This window comes from Lepisosteus oculatus, chromosome 15 (assembly GCF_040954835.1).
Source record: "Lepisosteus oculatus isolate fLepOcu1 chromosome 15, fLepOcu1.hap2, whole genome shotgun sequence".
NCBI classification, from domain to species: domain Eukaryota; kingdom Metazoa; phylum Chordata; class Actinopteri; order Semionotiformes; family Lepisosteidae; genus Lepisosteus; species Lepisosteus oculatus.
This window is the reverse complement of record NC_090710.1, coordinates 17,861,754-17,877,533: the sequence shown is the minus strand read 5'-3', so window position 1 is coordinate 17,877,533 and position 15,780 is coordinate 17,861,754. Positions and strand designations below refer to the sequence as shown.

The 15,780-nt window shown below is 40.4% G+C and overlaps 1 protein-coding gene across 6 annotated transcripts in view; it reads left to right on the top strand.

The window, feature by feature from the left end:
* The first annotated feature begins 2,384 nt into the window (after window positions 1-2,384).
* The window catches only part of fhip1b (FHF complex subunit HOOK interacting protein 1B), a 48,071-nt gene continuing 34,675 nt past the window's right edge, over window positions 2,385-15,780 (top strand). For 3 of the 6 annotated variants that reach the window (XM_006639085.3, XM_069179281.1, XM_015363834.2), the window contains exons 1-2: window positions 2,385-2,648; window positions 13,355-13,515. The gene's annotated coding sequence lies outside the window, so the exon portion shown is untranslated. Of the gene's footprint in view, window positions 2,649-7,143; window positions 7,232-13,342; window positions 13,516-15,780 lie in introns of those variants that run through there. The other 3 variants (XM_015363838.2, XM_015363836.2, XM_069179282.1) reach the window with 3 other exon arrangements.

Here is a 15,780-nt window from a genome sequence, read left to right as displayed (position 1 = left end):
TTGCAGGGTGATATAGCAGAGCGAAACTGTCATGGGGCTGGTGTGGCATTCATGGCAGAACCTCACAGCGTGCTCTACAGCTTAGGCACTGAATCTTTTTCATAATTTTTCTCCTTTGTATCGAGCTGGTCCCATTTCTCTATCTGGCATACATCGGTGGATCGATTCCATACTGGCACTCTACTGTACTTCGAAAGGGAGTTAGGAAAGTGTACGCCGGAGGATAAAAGCATGGCCAAACCTCACGCTTTATCACACTAGAAACTTTACCCTTGAAGTAGGCTGTTTTTGAAACTCACAAAACAAGTTAGCCAGAAGCCTAGACAAACAGGTGGATTTATCAACTTGCACTAGTGATTCAGAGATGTGCTGAAACAAAAACCAGTGAACACAGGGGTACACCGGGACTGGTATTGGAAACCTCTGCTATAAACTGCATAACTATAAGATTACAAAGTGTAATATTCAGGTAGAGTTTCCTATTTTGACCTGTGTAGAAAAATGAGAACAGCTGCTGGTGATATTGGGCCTTGGGAATTGATGAATGTACTCTACTAAAAATACTGGAGTCAAAGACACCAGACCAAGACTTTTGTACTGGGAGTGTCTGCAGCACGTGCACGCCCTCAGGTAGTGGCCAGACTGGGGCTGAAGGGAGTTACAACCCCTGTTGCATTACAATATACAGTAGGTTCCTTCCTTCCTATGCTCTTTCAGTTCTGCCTTGCTGTGTGCCCTCATACCAAAACATCATACAGTATACAGGGTGAAAGGGCTTTAAACAGGAATGCTCCTAAACTCTTTGATTCTCTACCTGAGACTGTATATGCCTCTCCATGCTCATCTGTCAACAAAAGCCGTTTTAAAACACAGCTTTTTCTATTTAGCATTTCTTGACTTCTCTGAAATTTTTTTTGCCTCAGTATTTTCTTTCACCAATGCGCTTTTGGTTACCTTCACTTTGAGATATAGTGATGTGATACTATCAGCACTTAGATGAAGGGGTTGAGTGGGGTGATTTCAATTTAGTCAATCAAGAATAAAGTATCATTTTCAATTAGGACCTGCAGATGCATTTATACAGCAGGGAATTTACTGTGAGTAAAATACCTTGCTCAGGGCTTACAGCGGTGTCTCACATGGGTTTTGTTCAGGTCAGTCTATTTGTTTATTTGCACAGGTGCAATGAAATGCTCATTTGCATGTATTGCCAGCAGCCATATCACCCTGCAACTCACACCTGGCAACCCACTGAAGCTCAGCAGGTGTGAGCCTGGTCAGTACCTGGATGGGAGACCTCCTGGGAAAAACTAAGGTTGCTGCTGGAAGAGGTGTTAGTGGGGCCAGCAGGGGGCGCTCACCCTGCGGCTCATGTGGGTCCTAATGCCCCAGTATAGTGATGGGGATGCTATACTGTAAACAGGTGCCATCCTTTGGATGAGATGTAAAACCGTGGTCCTGACTCTCTGTGGTCATTAAAAATCCCAGGGTGTCTCTTGAAAAGAGTAGGGGTGTAACCCTGGTGTCCTGGCCAAATTTCCCATCGGCCTTTATCAATCATGGCCTCCTAACAATCCCCCTCTATGAATTGGCTTCATTACTCTGCTCTCCTCCCCACTGATAGCTGATGTGCGGTGAGCATTCTGGTGTGGTGGATGCTGCACATTGGTGGTGGTGGAGGGGAGTCCCCTGTTACCTGTAAAGCGCTGCATAAGCAATTATTATTATTCTCCAATTCAAAGACATTAAAGGAATCACCAAAAACATAAAACACAGAATTTAAGAAATAACATATAACTTAAAAAAAGACGAGCGGTGAGAAAAAAAAAACATCAGTGTGAATCAGTGGTAGGGGAAGAGTTCAGTAATCTGACAGTTTGGGGGAAGAACATGTCTGGACCCAAAACTAGTACTCCACACGTCTGCCCCTCGGGGTTCAGGAAGAACAAAAGCAAATTTATTTAGGTATCTCTTATTGCTATTGTAGATTAAAACTCTACTTTCAGAAAACAATAAAATCACTCCCTGGCTTTTAACAATATATTTAAAATCGCCAGAAGCTAAATGAACCCCCGTTTCCAATCGATGAAACTAATTCGTTTGCTTGAAATATTTTAATTTCGTTTGCGTTCTTTGCAATGGCGCCTTTGGAAACACACGGTGCGTCTTTACAGTCTCAGCAGCACAAAGCAGCGACCTGTTTCGCCTCCATAGTCGGAAAGAATAATCTGAAACACGGAAAGTGTGAGACATAACGCTCACGGATAATGGAGAATTTCTGCAAGAGGCTCCAACAAAGTAAACATCCCCTTGTTCCGCTTCTTGAAGGGTGGAGGGAGACGCGCTGCGTGGAACTGCGTTCTCGGAGGACGTCACAACGCCCTGCGTGAGGGTGTGAGTGAGGAATTGGAGTAAGATGGCTGCTAGAGGAGGGTGATCTTGAATCAGGAACGTTAGTGTAGCATTCAGGAAAATCTGAAAGACAGACACTGATAACAGCGTCCCAGGTCGGTGGATTTGGGGTGAGCGGTTGTGCATCGGAGACTGGGACCGCAGGGGACACTTGACAGGAGAGTGTTCTGTTATGCACAGTGCCAAGGGAAATCAAGGTGGCAGAAAATAAACAGAAAACACTGCAAATCCACCAGGTGAGTACACGGTCCACTGTGGCATTTTGCATAGAACAGTTTGTGTGCCACTCGTGCGACCTGCGAGGAAAACGGGGCGAATCGGGCACAGGAATTCCCGTCCATTGTCATGACGGGTGAGTGATTGTCGGTGACAGTTCTGGAACGAGGATAATGAACATTCCTTGAGGTCAGTGTTGGATACATCGTTTGCAAATATTAACCTGCATGCATATTATTGTAAAGATCCATTTGCAAATGGTGCAAACCGACCTCTTCGAATGGATGTGCAGCTTTGACCAAATATAGTTCATTCCAAATGGTTAATATTTTATGTGTGAGAAGAATATGTTACAAGAGAAACATTCCTGAGAAATGTGAGAAATCACAAGCGCATATGCATTCTTATTATTAAAATAGTGTGGCACATCACTTGGATTTTGTGTGCACTATATGAGATTCTAAATTATTGGGATGACTGCAAAAGTTATCAGTCTTGTACCTGTTAATCGTAAAAAATAATATTATGATGATGGCAGAAAACGGTTAGCGAAGTCAGAACCTTCTGGTGAGGAGAATTCGATACGGTTTTGCCCGCTGTTTGTACACAGTAGTAGTGTTATGTAAAGTATTGTACAGCTGTATGTATAAACATCCCCGCAGCCTGCTTGTGTTCAGTTAAGTGTTGTGTGCTGCTTGTTGCCGTAGCATGGGTTTTTCAGATGGAAACTGATTTACTGTATTGCTTAACGACGAGATTATTTTACAATGAAACCCCAAAGTGCCACTGTCGTTTTTGCTTCACGTTTACGAAAAAAAATGTAATAGTTCATACTGAAGCTCTGAGATGGCGACTTCAGTTCCATTTCATTTGGCGGACTGACAAGGAAAATTACAAAGAACAGCACTTGAGCACCTGAGCTGACAACATCAGAGCCCAACTTTTTTGGGGTGGCTTTATGTCTGTGGTAACTCCTGAATCCCTGCGTCAAGATCAGACTGCCCTTGATTGAACTGAACCAGCGGTGACAACGTTATATTTGTGCAATGTCAGGGGAAGGGGAGTGAAGGCATGTGTGTGGCTTTAGATCTGACACACTAGCTGTGGGAAAGTGCACAACGTGTGGACTGTGACCCTTTGCGTTGTTTCGTTTCTTTGTCAGGTTAAATGGAGAGCTTCATAACCTGAATAAGTCTACAGCCCCAGCAATCTAAACTGTCTCGTATCAACCAGCTCTCTGTTTCTGGTGTTCACGGTTCCTGTTAATTCTGTACTTCTGTTAGTTTTATTACAAAATATAAACCACTTCCTTTACTTCTGTCAGAACAGTATCATCCATTTTGATCTGGATTACATTTAAAGATTAAATTTAAAGATTAGCCCTCTCTCCATTGGGCGGAGTGGTGGCTCTGTGGCTAAGGATCTGCGCCTGTGGCTAAAAGGTCGCCAGTTCAAATCCAGCATCCTACTCCGTTTGGCCCCTGAGCAACCCTTAACCCCAGCTGCTCCAGGGGCGCTGTATAAATGGCTGACCCCAAGCTTCTCTCCCTGTCTGTGTGTCTCAGGGAGAGCAAGCTGGGGTATGCGAAAAGACAAATTCCTAATGCAAGAAATTGTATATGGCTAATAAAGTGATCTTATCTTATCTTTTATCAACAATTTGATGTAACAATTGGGCTTCTGATAACTGCCTGTTTCTGTTATGCTCCAAAACTAACAACAGCTGGTGGTGCATATATAGTGCCTTTCATGACAGCCTGGATCTCAGAGATCTTCACAGTAGATCTGCAACTGAGCTTCCTGCAGAGGCAATTGTGCCACTGTTATGTTAGGGCAGAAGGCTACACTCCAGCACAGTCACAGCTGCAGCCTGGGCTTGGAGCTGGGCCGAAGACACTCTGCTTGTAACTGGGAGACTTGCGTTTTGACTGTTGGGCAACTCGTTTGTCCAGTGTGGTGACAGGACCTCAGTTTAACGTGCATCTTGATGCGTCCAGTCAGCACGCTGAGGAATTGTTTGCGAAATTCGTACCCCTCAGGAAGAGAGCCGCCTCCCGACTTGTGCCTTCCAGACTTCCAGTAGTTAAGTGATTTTCCGTAGATAATTCTGTTTGCTGGCCAAAGCCAGCCCTTTTAGCTTCTGAGATCTGACGAGCTCAGTCTTCAAAGTGGTAAAATACTGTGTACTTGCAAACAAACCATTGTTTGAAATGGCAGAAATTTGGCGGAAGTACTGCAGAACACATAGCAGATTAGTGTACAGCCACACATTTCTGGTGATTGCAGTCCAAATCATTTAGCTCTTGGCAGCAATCATTGGCCTTGTTAATGTACATTGCTCTAAGCATGATGCTCAGGTAATGTTATGTGGAATTTTGATCACAATGTCACTGTAATTATAGGAATCTGAGCCTCCCGCATGGTTATGAACTTCTAAAAATGACAATTTTCTTCTTTGCACAGCGGGTAAATGGGACAAATTAGAATTTAATGCAGCAAGACGCATCTGAATGGAAGCTCATCTTTACTCATGGCATTCTCGGTGAATGTCCTGTTCTTATTTCACAGTAAAATATTGCAGCTCTTAAATGTTAGTTTGGCACAAATATGCCTTCCCTGAAGAATATCGAATTCCACTGTATGTGCTATTGCATTCCTTTAAGATGGAAGGCAGGATTCTTTAAATCCCTTTCATTTTACAGCAATCATATATTCATTTAATTTGTGCTTGTTCAGTCTATTAAAAGTTTATTGCAATAATCTTGTCCTGATGAACTGTAAAAATATTATGTTTTCACTGTGCCTGAGGATTGTGCGAAATGACATTTTTATGGACATGACGCATTGCATTATTTTAGAATCATGATTTTAACAGAAATACATCGAATTTTAGTGTTTCTTACTAGAAATGAAAAAATAAGTCATTTAAACGTGACTATAACAGCATTTGCTTTATTGGTGAGCTTTCCATTTCATTGCACTAATGCATCTTTATGGAGATGAGGTGTATAAAAGAGCAGGTAATTTTTATACTAGTTAACGTTATGTATTCTATTTATCAATCAGGGAGTAGTTTATGGGACAGTTTTCTGTGATAATGAGCTGGCTGCTTATTACTGTCCTTATAAAATGGCCTGGGTTTATGATTCATGAAATCTAAGGGTGTAATGGCAGATGGCGAAATCTCGGAGCAAACTGATGATGGCCGCATGTCTGACAAGACCCTGTCATGCTCAGAGTCATGTCAGAGATAGTGGATGTAATATTCATGATATTTAATTCCATGCTTTCAGTCCCTTTTTCCGAACTGTCAGAGCTATCCAGAGAAAATAGCTTGGTATCTCCACTACTACTGAACCCTACAGAGTGTGGATTAGCTGTTTTTCTCAGTCTAGAGGAGTGATGGCTGCTTATCATTGTTTGTGTGCTGTTATGTTTTATTTCCTTTTGCTCTGCAGTTTGGTGATTATCGAGACGTTTGTGGTCTAGAGCTGTTCATGACGAAAGTCTCCATTGCAAGGGTGCCAGCGCGGGGCTCCTTTCTGCCACAGTCCCTCAGTGTTGATTCTGTTTTCATGGGGTTGCACTGATCACATGTCATTCCAGCATGAACATCTGGTCCTTGGCAGCAGTCGTTGTGTTATAATATAGCACTAGACTCTGTATTCACCTATTCCCAGTGCAGGGCCTGTAAGCTCCACCTCATTCCTTTACACTCTGCTTTTCAAACCATAAAACTATAGTGTTAAACTCTGGCTATGATTGAGGGTTAAAGTGTACATCTGCAGTGTGTAACAGGCACAGTTTCCCAATGGCTCTGTCATAGCCTTGTTGTTTAAAAAGATCAGGTTGAGAAGAACTTCTTCCCCAGTAGGTCATTTGACAGATTGGAATAAGTATTAAATGCTGATCATTTCTAGTCCTGTCATCTTCAGCTCCTCTGTTCTCCTTCACACATCAGGATATATCGTTTTCTCAGTCAGAAATTGAAATCTCAAAGTAATAGAACATCACCTTTGCTCTATACCTTTCTGGTCTCATTATACTGTGTGATTTCTTGTTAAGCCTTTAGAAGTTCCTGTTTTCCACTTTAACCCGCCTAGATTCTAATATAAATCCTGTGCTCAGAGTGCCTGCTGCTAGCGCAATGCATTGCTATCATATCTGAGGTTCTAAATCTTCCTGTTCTAGATCTTCACTTCCACCTGATCACTCAAAACCCCAGTGTCTCTGGAAAGAATCTGCAAATATGAGACCTTTTCCTTGCTTTGCTCGTGAGCTCCTCATTGCTTGTCGTCTTGTCTAAAGTCTGATCTGAAGTACTGAATGAGCTTGCTTCTTGCCCTGCATTGCTCAGCAAATTTGATCTTGGTTCAGCAGGGGGTGGGGGTTGGGGGGCAACCTTTTGCACACCCCGCCTCTCCTGCCTGTTTTACCATTTGCCCCACCTCCTGCGTTTTCCTAGCACTGATTGGTCGTTTGGTGAACATCCACACCCTGTGACGGACTGTTCTGCTGCCTGCTCACTGTGTCTTTTTAGAGTTTTTGGTAGAGCTGGATATATCACAGCAAATGGAGAGGGAAGAGAGACTACAAAGCAGTGGTAAGAGCTTCAGAGTGTTTGAAAGACTAAAGATCATGTGGGCTCTACGTGAATTGTAAATCTCTCAGCCTTTCCTGTCTGGGTGTGGCGATGTCTTCAGTGATTTGCATTGCTAGGTGATGTCTCCCTGCAGTACCAGATTTAGAGCTCTAGGCATCTTGGTGTATGATTAATACACAAATTCATCCGTGGTTTGCAATGTAAATAATGGTTTACAACAATTGCTAAGAGTGGTTCAAACCCTGTGCAGAAATGAGTTACACACATTTGAAAGGTCAGAAAATCAACAATCATTATACAGTGCTCTTTAGCTCTCTACGTACACAATTCAGGAGTAAAATGAAACCCCGGATGAAGTTACTGAAAGCTCTTACCGTAATTATTTATGTGAGTTTCTGTTTTGACCTGCAAAACATTATGCAGTACAAATTATATTTTATATTATCAGTTATAATCTAAAAAAAATAACACCATCCAGACTCATCCATTAGTTTAGAAATAATTATTGTGTCCATAACCTTATATGTAGTAGAAGTAACACATACTGATCTACAGTATAATTATTTCAAAGATTGTCAATACAGACCACTTTTGCAGTCAGTGTGCACTATCTGTATCTTACAATATATAGATCATCAGTCTTCAGAGGTCTGTTTATCTTAAGTGTCTTTAATACCTATAACACTTCTGACTTGTCTATGTCAATACTGTTTATTACACAACTTTCTTTTCTCAGCCTTGTCTGTTCCTTTTTTGTTAATCATTTATTGAATACATCAGCCATTTCCCTGTCTTCATCTAGAAGTATCCACTGATGGTCTCAGATTTATTTTACTTCACCTTTTATTTTCGTTTTGTTGTTGTAATACTGATGAAGATATTTGTACTTTATTTGTTGCTCTGTACTCTTCTCCCCCTGTCCTGGCCTTTTTCATATCCTTTTTTACCTGTAATTTATTGTACTCTTTGTCTTTAAATCCTGTTCTTTTTACATCATTTCAGTAAGTGCCTTCTTTCTCCTTAAATTTTTCATTACTTATGTATTACTTATGTATTGCACTATTCGGGCCACAGTTTTCCAACCTTGGATTATTTTGACGATAAATGTGTTCTGTTTGTCAAGCACAAACTGTTTCCATTTAATTTCTGCTGATTCTTTATCTATTCCATTTGACGTTTCTTAATCTGTCTCATTTCTTCATAGCCTGCTTTTAGAATTTGCAAGAACATAAAAAGTGAAAGGAGGCCATTTGGTCCTTAGTTGCTTATTTCCCTGATGCTAGCATTGAAAAAATGTCTGCAGGTACTGGTATAAGTGATAGGTTTATTCTTGTGCTTGGAACGTATCATACAGTAATTATCTGCTAGTGTAGTCTGTCTCTTGCGTGTTTTTCTAATTCTCCTGGCATTTAAGTAGAAGAGCACAGTGGCTGGAACTGCTGCCTTGCAGCGCTTGGGTCCTGGGTTCAGTTCCTGGGGTGCTGTCTGCACGGAGCTGGTATGTTTTCTCCATGTTTACGTGAGTTTTCTCCACATGCTCCAGTTTCCTCCCACAGTCCCAAGAGATATTAGGGTAGTTTAATTGTCTTCTGTAGAAAACCTGGTCTTGGTGCGTTTGTGTCTGTTTGTGGCTTGTAATGAACTGGCATTGCATTCAGGATGCATCATGTCCTGTGCCGGTTGCTTTCTGTCTTAGGCTCCAGCTCCTCCTCTTATCCTGTACTGTGATCCTCTACTGCTGCTTTGCTTTTTCTGCTGGTTTCTCTTTTTGACTTTACAATAGTTTATTACTTGTAGATTTTCTTTGGATGCTTCCCCCTTTCATTGTAGATGATTCTTTTTGAGTTTCCTTTTAGGTTCTTGACCAAAACTAACTGTTTAACTCTAATGTAAATTTGTCTGTATAGTTTATATTTTTGCCAATGGAAGGTTTCTGGTCTGAGATGGCTGAAGTCCTCCTCAGTACACCTTGACCTCAGTCTGAGCAGCTGTGTTGACGATTTAACTTTGAATGGTACAGACAGGACCCCTGTTAAAACTGTGAGTTTGGTCTTGCCTTTCAGTCTGTGTCCAAGGCCTTTAAATTAGTTTATTCTGGAAAGTGTGTCTTGTCATTTGTCCCTAAATGTTGTCTTTTGGTCTTCAGTGCATATCTCACTTGTGATGTTCTTGAGAACGGAGAGCTACCACTTCTCTGTATCTAGTGACAAAGGTATTGATTTTGGCTGTTGTGACTGGTAACTGCAGTATCTCAGATGTTAGCATCTTGGGAGCTGCTGTCCTGAACTTTCAGGTTTTCCAGAGGAGCAAATGTGTTTGGTGGTGTGATGTGAGGTTGTACTGTAACAGTTGACTGCCCAGGACCACATCTTCTCTCTAAGCTTGTCTGACTTATAGCTCTGATATTTCAGCGTGATGGATTGTCCCATATTTGTCTAATGCAGTCACATTTAAAGGAGGAGGTGGGTTTTGTTGCAGCTCTCACACATGTAGTTCAGCTGTTGGAAGTCTTTCTGGAGGCTCTGCCTGTTGTACAAGTCGCATCCATGGTTTGGAGACCGTTTTTGGCCTGGCTTTTTGATAAGATATTTTATAGAAATGGTAAGATGTAGGCTTTTTGGTGGGGAGGGGGGGTAAATCAGCTTTTTTTGGAGAAGAGAGCATTCTTAGTGGAATGTTTTAACGCTAATTTCTCAGTACACAGTACACAGCTGAGGTGCAATAAGCAGCATTGCAGACATTAAAGAGTTCTATGGGAGAAAAAGATAGTCGTTGCATAGCAATTTATGTTTAAGTTGAGCAGAGATGTTGACTTGTGTACAGACTGTGCTGATGAAGCAGGAAAGACATTCACATTCAAGTTTACTAAAAATAAAGTAGCAAGTTAAAAATATACAACTTCTGTCAGCTCGTACAGTATCTTGCAGGAGCTTGTAGGATAAATAATTTTAAAATACTGTACAGCAAGGTGTGTTGTTTGTTTCCTATGAACATAACAATGGTAACAGATAAGGGGAGGACATTCAACTACTAACTTTGATAGTAGTTAGTAGTCAATCACAACCCTTTGCATAAAGAAGTGCCTCCCGTTCTCAGTTTTAAGTGAACTTCCACATGGTTTTAACTTGGTACGAAACTCTGGTTCGTGTTTCACGGTTTATTCTGAAGAGGTCTATTCGGTTGACTTTATCGTGGCCTTAAATTTTTAGACTTGTATTAGGTCCCCTCTGCAGATGGACAAAGTTCCGTATTAAAAGAATAGACAGATGTGTATCAGGTACGAGAAGCACTCAGGATTAGTTAATCCCAGGGGCCTGAAATGGCTCTTTTTAGTCTTTAACAGAAAAAAACATTACTAACCCTTCTCCACTGCTTCCATGTTCATCCTTTCCCAGTTCTATTTAGGTATTCCTATAAAGTCTCCTTTTCTGAAATGTCTATGTTGGATTCAGTCTGTATTATTATTATTATACAGTAGCTACTTTTATTTATAAAGCACCTTTTCAAACCTAAGGGTGCTGTACATATAGATACAAAAATATTTACTTCAGAGCTGACCATGGTTACATTTTCTGGTGTTTTTCTCATCTCTCTTTTCCTCACTCTGTTTTGATTGTTTAAAAGACAGACTGGTAAGAAAGCAGTCTTTCACCATGTCTACCCACTTACTGAATTCCTTTATGCATAAATTCTTATTACAATTTATATGGAATATATATATGGAATTCTAATCAGCTATCTGCATTTGATGTTCTATTACACTACCTTAGTGATGTTTTTAATGAGTCTAACCCATATAGATTCAACCTTGTATCCTTTTGTTTTAGTTCCTGAACCTGAATATTCTTTTTGATATTTAACTTTACATCTCCTCCTACCTTTCCTGGCTCTCCGGAACAGTGTGTTATCCATTAATGTAACATTAATCTCATTCATTTTCCATTAACCATGTTTCTGTGATCCTAATGATATAATAATTTCCTGATAATGCAATAGCTTCTAATTCCTTTGTTATGTTTCAAATACTCTAGACATTGAGGTACCATTTCTTAATTACCCGGTCTTCTGTTTTGTTTTCCCCTTTGTCTCTCTTTATGTCCTTACTCACCATGAATTTTTGGAAGTTCTTTAACTTCTCCTCCTTCTAGAAAGCCATCCTAGGTTATACGTTCCTTGATTTGTTTGTGACTGATGACGGTTGCACCAAAAATCAGTCAGGATGGCTGATGCCCCTGGAGCTCTCCTGGTTTCTTGTTGTAGACTTGGGATCTGGGATATACTGTTAGTAGTAATTTCCTGATGTGTTTAACAAAGTAGAGAGCAAAGTAAGCCTGAAAGTAACTTGACTTGTGCTGCCTAGTGATTGTTTGAACATGGCTTCTTTTGGTACCTCCAAATAATAGCTTATTATATGTGTACATACAGTATCATAGTACATCACTATAAGCCAGTTACCTATGCTCTTTTCCCTTTTGAGCAAGGTGATAGTCAGTAGATGTGTGAATACAAAAGGCAATTGGTACCCCTGTCAATGTCTGTTCTTGTGGGCAGTCCTTTTGTAATTGTTCTTTCCTAAAGGACCTGCACAAGAGGTGAAAGGCTACCAGTTGCTCCAAAAACTCAGCTTTGATGATAGAATGACTTTCACAGGCACAGCATTTCGTGAGTGTATAAAATATACATGTGCATCCCCTGCCTGTCAAGACTATCTTCTGCATCCAAAGCCAAGTGTGAAATTGACCTGACAGCATCCTTCTTAGCCCAGGCCCAGAGGGAAATACATCTGCTTTATTTTCTCACGTGTGTGTTGAAATGTGCTTACAGTGTGTGAATAAGCAGAATTTCTAAATTATCGTCCCACTAGCATGCTTTATTTATCCCTTCTGATTGTGTGTGCCTTTTTATAGTTGCAGCAGTTTTCAGGTCATATATCACATTAAAGCCCTGTGCTATATTGGGAGATGGCGCTAGAATTGTTGGCTAAGAGACTTGTGATTGGGCTGCCCTGAGCTTCCTCAATGGCCAGTCAATTGCTGGACCAGCCTTAGAAAACTGTGTCTGTTTCGTGAGCTCGTACCTGAGGAACGTTAAATAGCTGAAGGGTTTTGTTTCCACTTCCTACTTTTCAGCATATAAACAGCTCTTCTTTTTACTTTGCCACCAGTGCACACTGATGCAGCTCCCTGCTCAAACCTGTGTTTCATCTGAAACTTAAAATCATCTTAAATCTCTTATACACTAGCTTTCTATTTTATGTACTCATTTGTGTATATGTGTGTAACTTGGCTTGTTTTCTTATAAATTGATGGTAAAAAAATATATCCAGAAAGGCACTATAAGAACTATTAGAAGTTGGTGTTAATACAAATCAAAGGCCTTCTGTACTGGAATGTGTATTTTTGGCGATTCGAGTTGGGTATATTTTGGTTTTTGAAGACTTTTTCTTGAATTTTGCTTATTGCAGTTGATGAATTTGTGCATTGAGAAATTGTTTCACTGGACTGGCAGTAAAAAAAAAGTTTTTATTTTAGCCTGGCTTGTAAACTGAGATTAATTTGGCAGGAAGAAAACCAAACAAGACAATTTCATGTATTTTCGACGTTGACTGCCTGGGATCAGGCTTGATATCTGTAAAAAAAAAACAACTGATTTGCCACTAAATATTTTCCTGACTCTTAACAGGATTAAATCAGGATCATATGAGTTGTGTTTCTTTGTAACTGTTTTGAGTACTGTAGTAGTTTTATACTGTTTTCAGCCCAAAAAAAATCTTTTTACATGAACTTTAAAGTACTATCAGTAATTTTAGAAAGTATCCATGGTATATTTTTTATGTAGCCTACAGTATGTACAGTCTATGGCTACGTGTCAGAAATCACAAGGTTATCGGTTCTCCAGTCTATAGTAAATATTCATGGACTTGTAACACAAATCTCAAAATAGGGCATCACTATAGTCTATATTTCATCTTTTGTAAAAACAAAATTGAAACTGGAAGGCTGTACAATTGACAGCAGTAGTGCACAGCTTTCAGTAAAACCAGAGTACTGTTACCACTCTTGAAAGTAAGGTGGGAAGGATTTTATATGCTTTAAAAATAACTCAATTCAGTTTTGTTTCCAGGAGCTGACTGCCAAACAGAAGGGGACCATGTGCAAAGCTGTCGCTTCACCTTGATCACAAGGCATGATGGAGTGATCTTTTAACTTCCTGACACCCCTCCCTTCTCCCAAAAAGAAAACCTGAAAATGGGGTTTTAAATATAAGGCTGAAGGGGTATTCAGGTAAGCTGTTTTAAATAACTTTGCTGTTGAAGTGTACTGAAGACAAGGGTCTCCCAACTCTGGACCTTGAGATCTCCTGACACTGTGAATGGATTGAGGGAACAAACTGGACGAGTCATACTCTAATTGAATCAGGTTAACACTCCACCCAGATGATGAGCTGTTTCTCACTGAAGGGACCTCTGCTAGATCCCAAGCCATATGGACTGGAATTGGGATGTTTGTTTCATTTTTTAACATCGTGCAAGTTAAGGCACTTCTGGTGTCTCTGGCACCATCAGTGAAAAATTGCAGGATCCTGTTTCTGTGCTACAGGTATTTTATTTGAACAGCATTACAAATGGACCTTTAATACTGTATATTATTACATGGTTGACATTTTGCTCTCTTTCATGTACAGTACTGTACTGCATTAGCCCTGGCAAAGGGTTACTGTAATACTGTATGTCTATGAGAAAATACCAACATCAAAATGGAGCAGGCTGAAGCACATTGAGAGATAATGGCTTGACCCTGTACTGTAGTCTAATGCAGAGCAATAAACAGAAGGCAGGTTTTTAAAATCGGCCAGCCCCACTGTTTTACTGGGTGGGGTACTGTATATCAGGTTCAGAATGTGCATGTAAGAAGACCTTTAAATACAGTACAGTGGTCTCTTTTGCTAGTTCAGTTTGGACCAATGCTGTCTTTATCTGAAGAACGTCTTGTAATAATAATAATTGCTTACACTTATATAGCGCTTTTCTGGACACTCCACTCAAAGCGCTTTACAGGTAATGGGGACTCCCCTTCACCACCACCAATGTGCAGGATCCACCTGGATGATGCGACGCAGCCATAGTGTGCCAGAACGCTCACCACACATCAGCTATCAGTGGGGAGGAGAGCAGGGTAATGAAGCCAATAGATGGGGATTATTAGGAGGCCATGATTGGTAAAGGCCAATAGGAAATTTGGCCAGGACGCCGGGGTTACACCCCTACTCTTTTCGAGAAGCGCCCTGGAATTTTTAATGACCACAGAGAGTCAGGACCACGGTTTTACATCTCATCCAAAGGATGGCACCTGTTTACAGTATAGCATCCCCATCACTATACTGGGGCATTAGGACCCACATGAGCCGCAGGGTGAGCGCCCCCTGCTGGCCCCACTAACACCTCTTCCAGCAGCAACCTTACTTTTTCCCAGGAGGTCTCCCATCCAGGTACTGACCAGGCTCATACCTGCTTAGCTTCAGTGGGTTGCCAGTTGTGAGTTGCAGGGTGATATGGCTGTAATGAGAGTTTGTTCTAGTGTTGATGGACATTGTAGGCCAAAGCTCTCTAGTAAACTCTCCCAGCAGGCAAGTGAACATTTCTGGGTCTTGACACAGATGTGTTTGTGTATGTAATGTCTATTGAAAAGTTGGACTTACACTCTGACTTTTGCAGATTTCACCTTTTCCCTCATGCATTTCAAAGTTTAAGAGACACTTAAGCCCTTCAGTTTTCCAGTGATGAATGGACTGTTCTCTGCACTCCTCCCTCACTACACAAGCATAATTTGGTTCCAACTTTTCAGCATATAATATAGGTGAAAACCCATAAAAGCCACACTAAGTTCCCATTATAATACAGTACATGAAAACCCCCAGTTCATTCCAAAGTATTTGTAATTGGCCATAAGCCGAGTGGGTTTAGGTACTTTTCTAATGTATTTAAATGGTTTAGCATCATAAAAGGCTTATTACAGTATACAGTATGTTACAACAAGTAAGATTTATCAACATTTCTTTTTATGCAAGCTGTTAGTTTAAATCTGTTATGATGTAGTACTGTGGAGAATGAAGATTTGCACGATCTCCATAGTACAAGTAAACCAAATTTCTTACTCAACAAAAATTATTGTTTATTAAACATCTCTGACTGTAAAACCAAGAACATCAAGCTTGTAATAAATGTTAAAATTTCTTAAACAATATTATTTTATTACAAATGGCACATTCAAAATATTATACTATAGTATCTATGCAACTGGTATAATACCTTTAAAATTTCTGTTAAGACCACGTCAGCCAGGAGGAGTGGAAAGTAAAAATGGAAGAAAGAGCAACATGCTTGGAGCTCGTATTGGCAGGAGAGTTCCTCGTATAACAAAAATAATTATCTGTATGTAGTTTTTGTTTTAGCAATTGCTCATAAGTAAAGCATTAATTTAAAGAGGGAGTAGTGTATACTGTATATGTTTGGCTATTAACAGCCACGTTTATGTAGAAAATAGAGAATG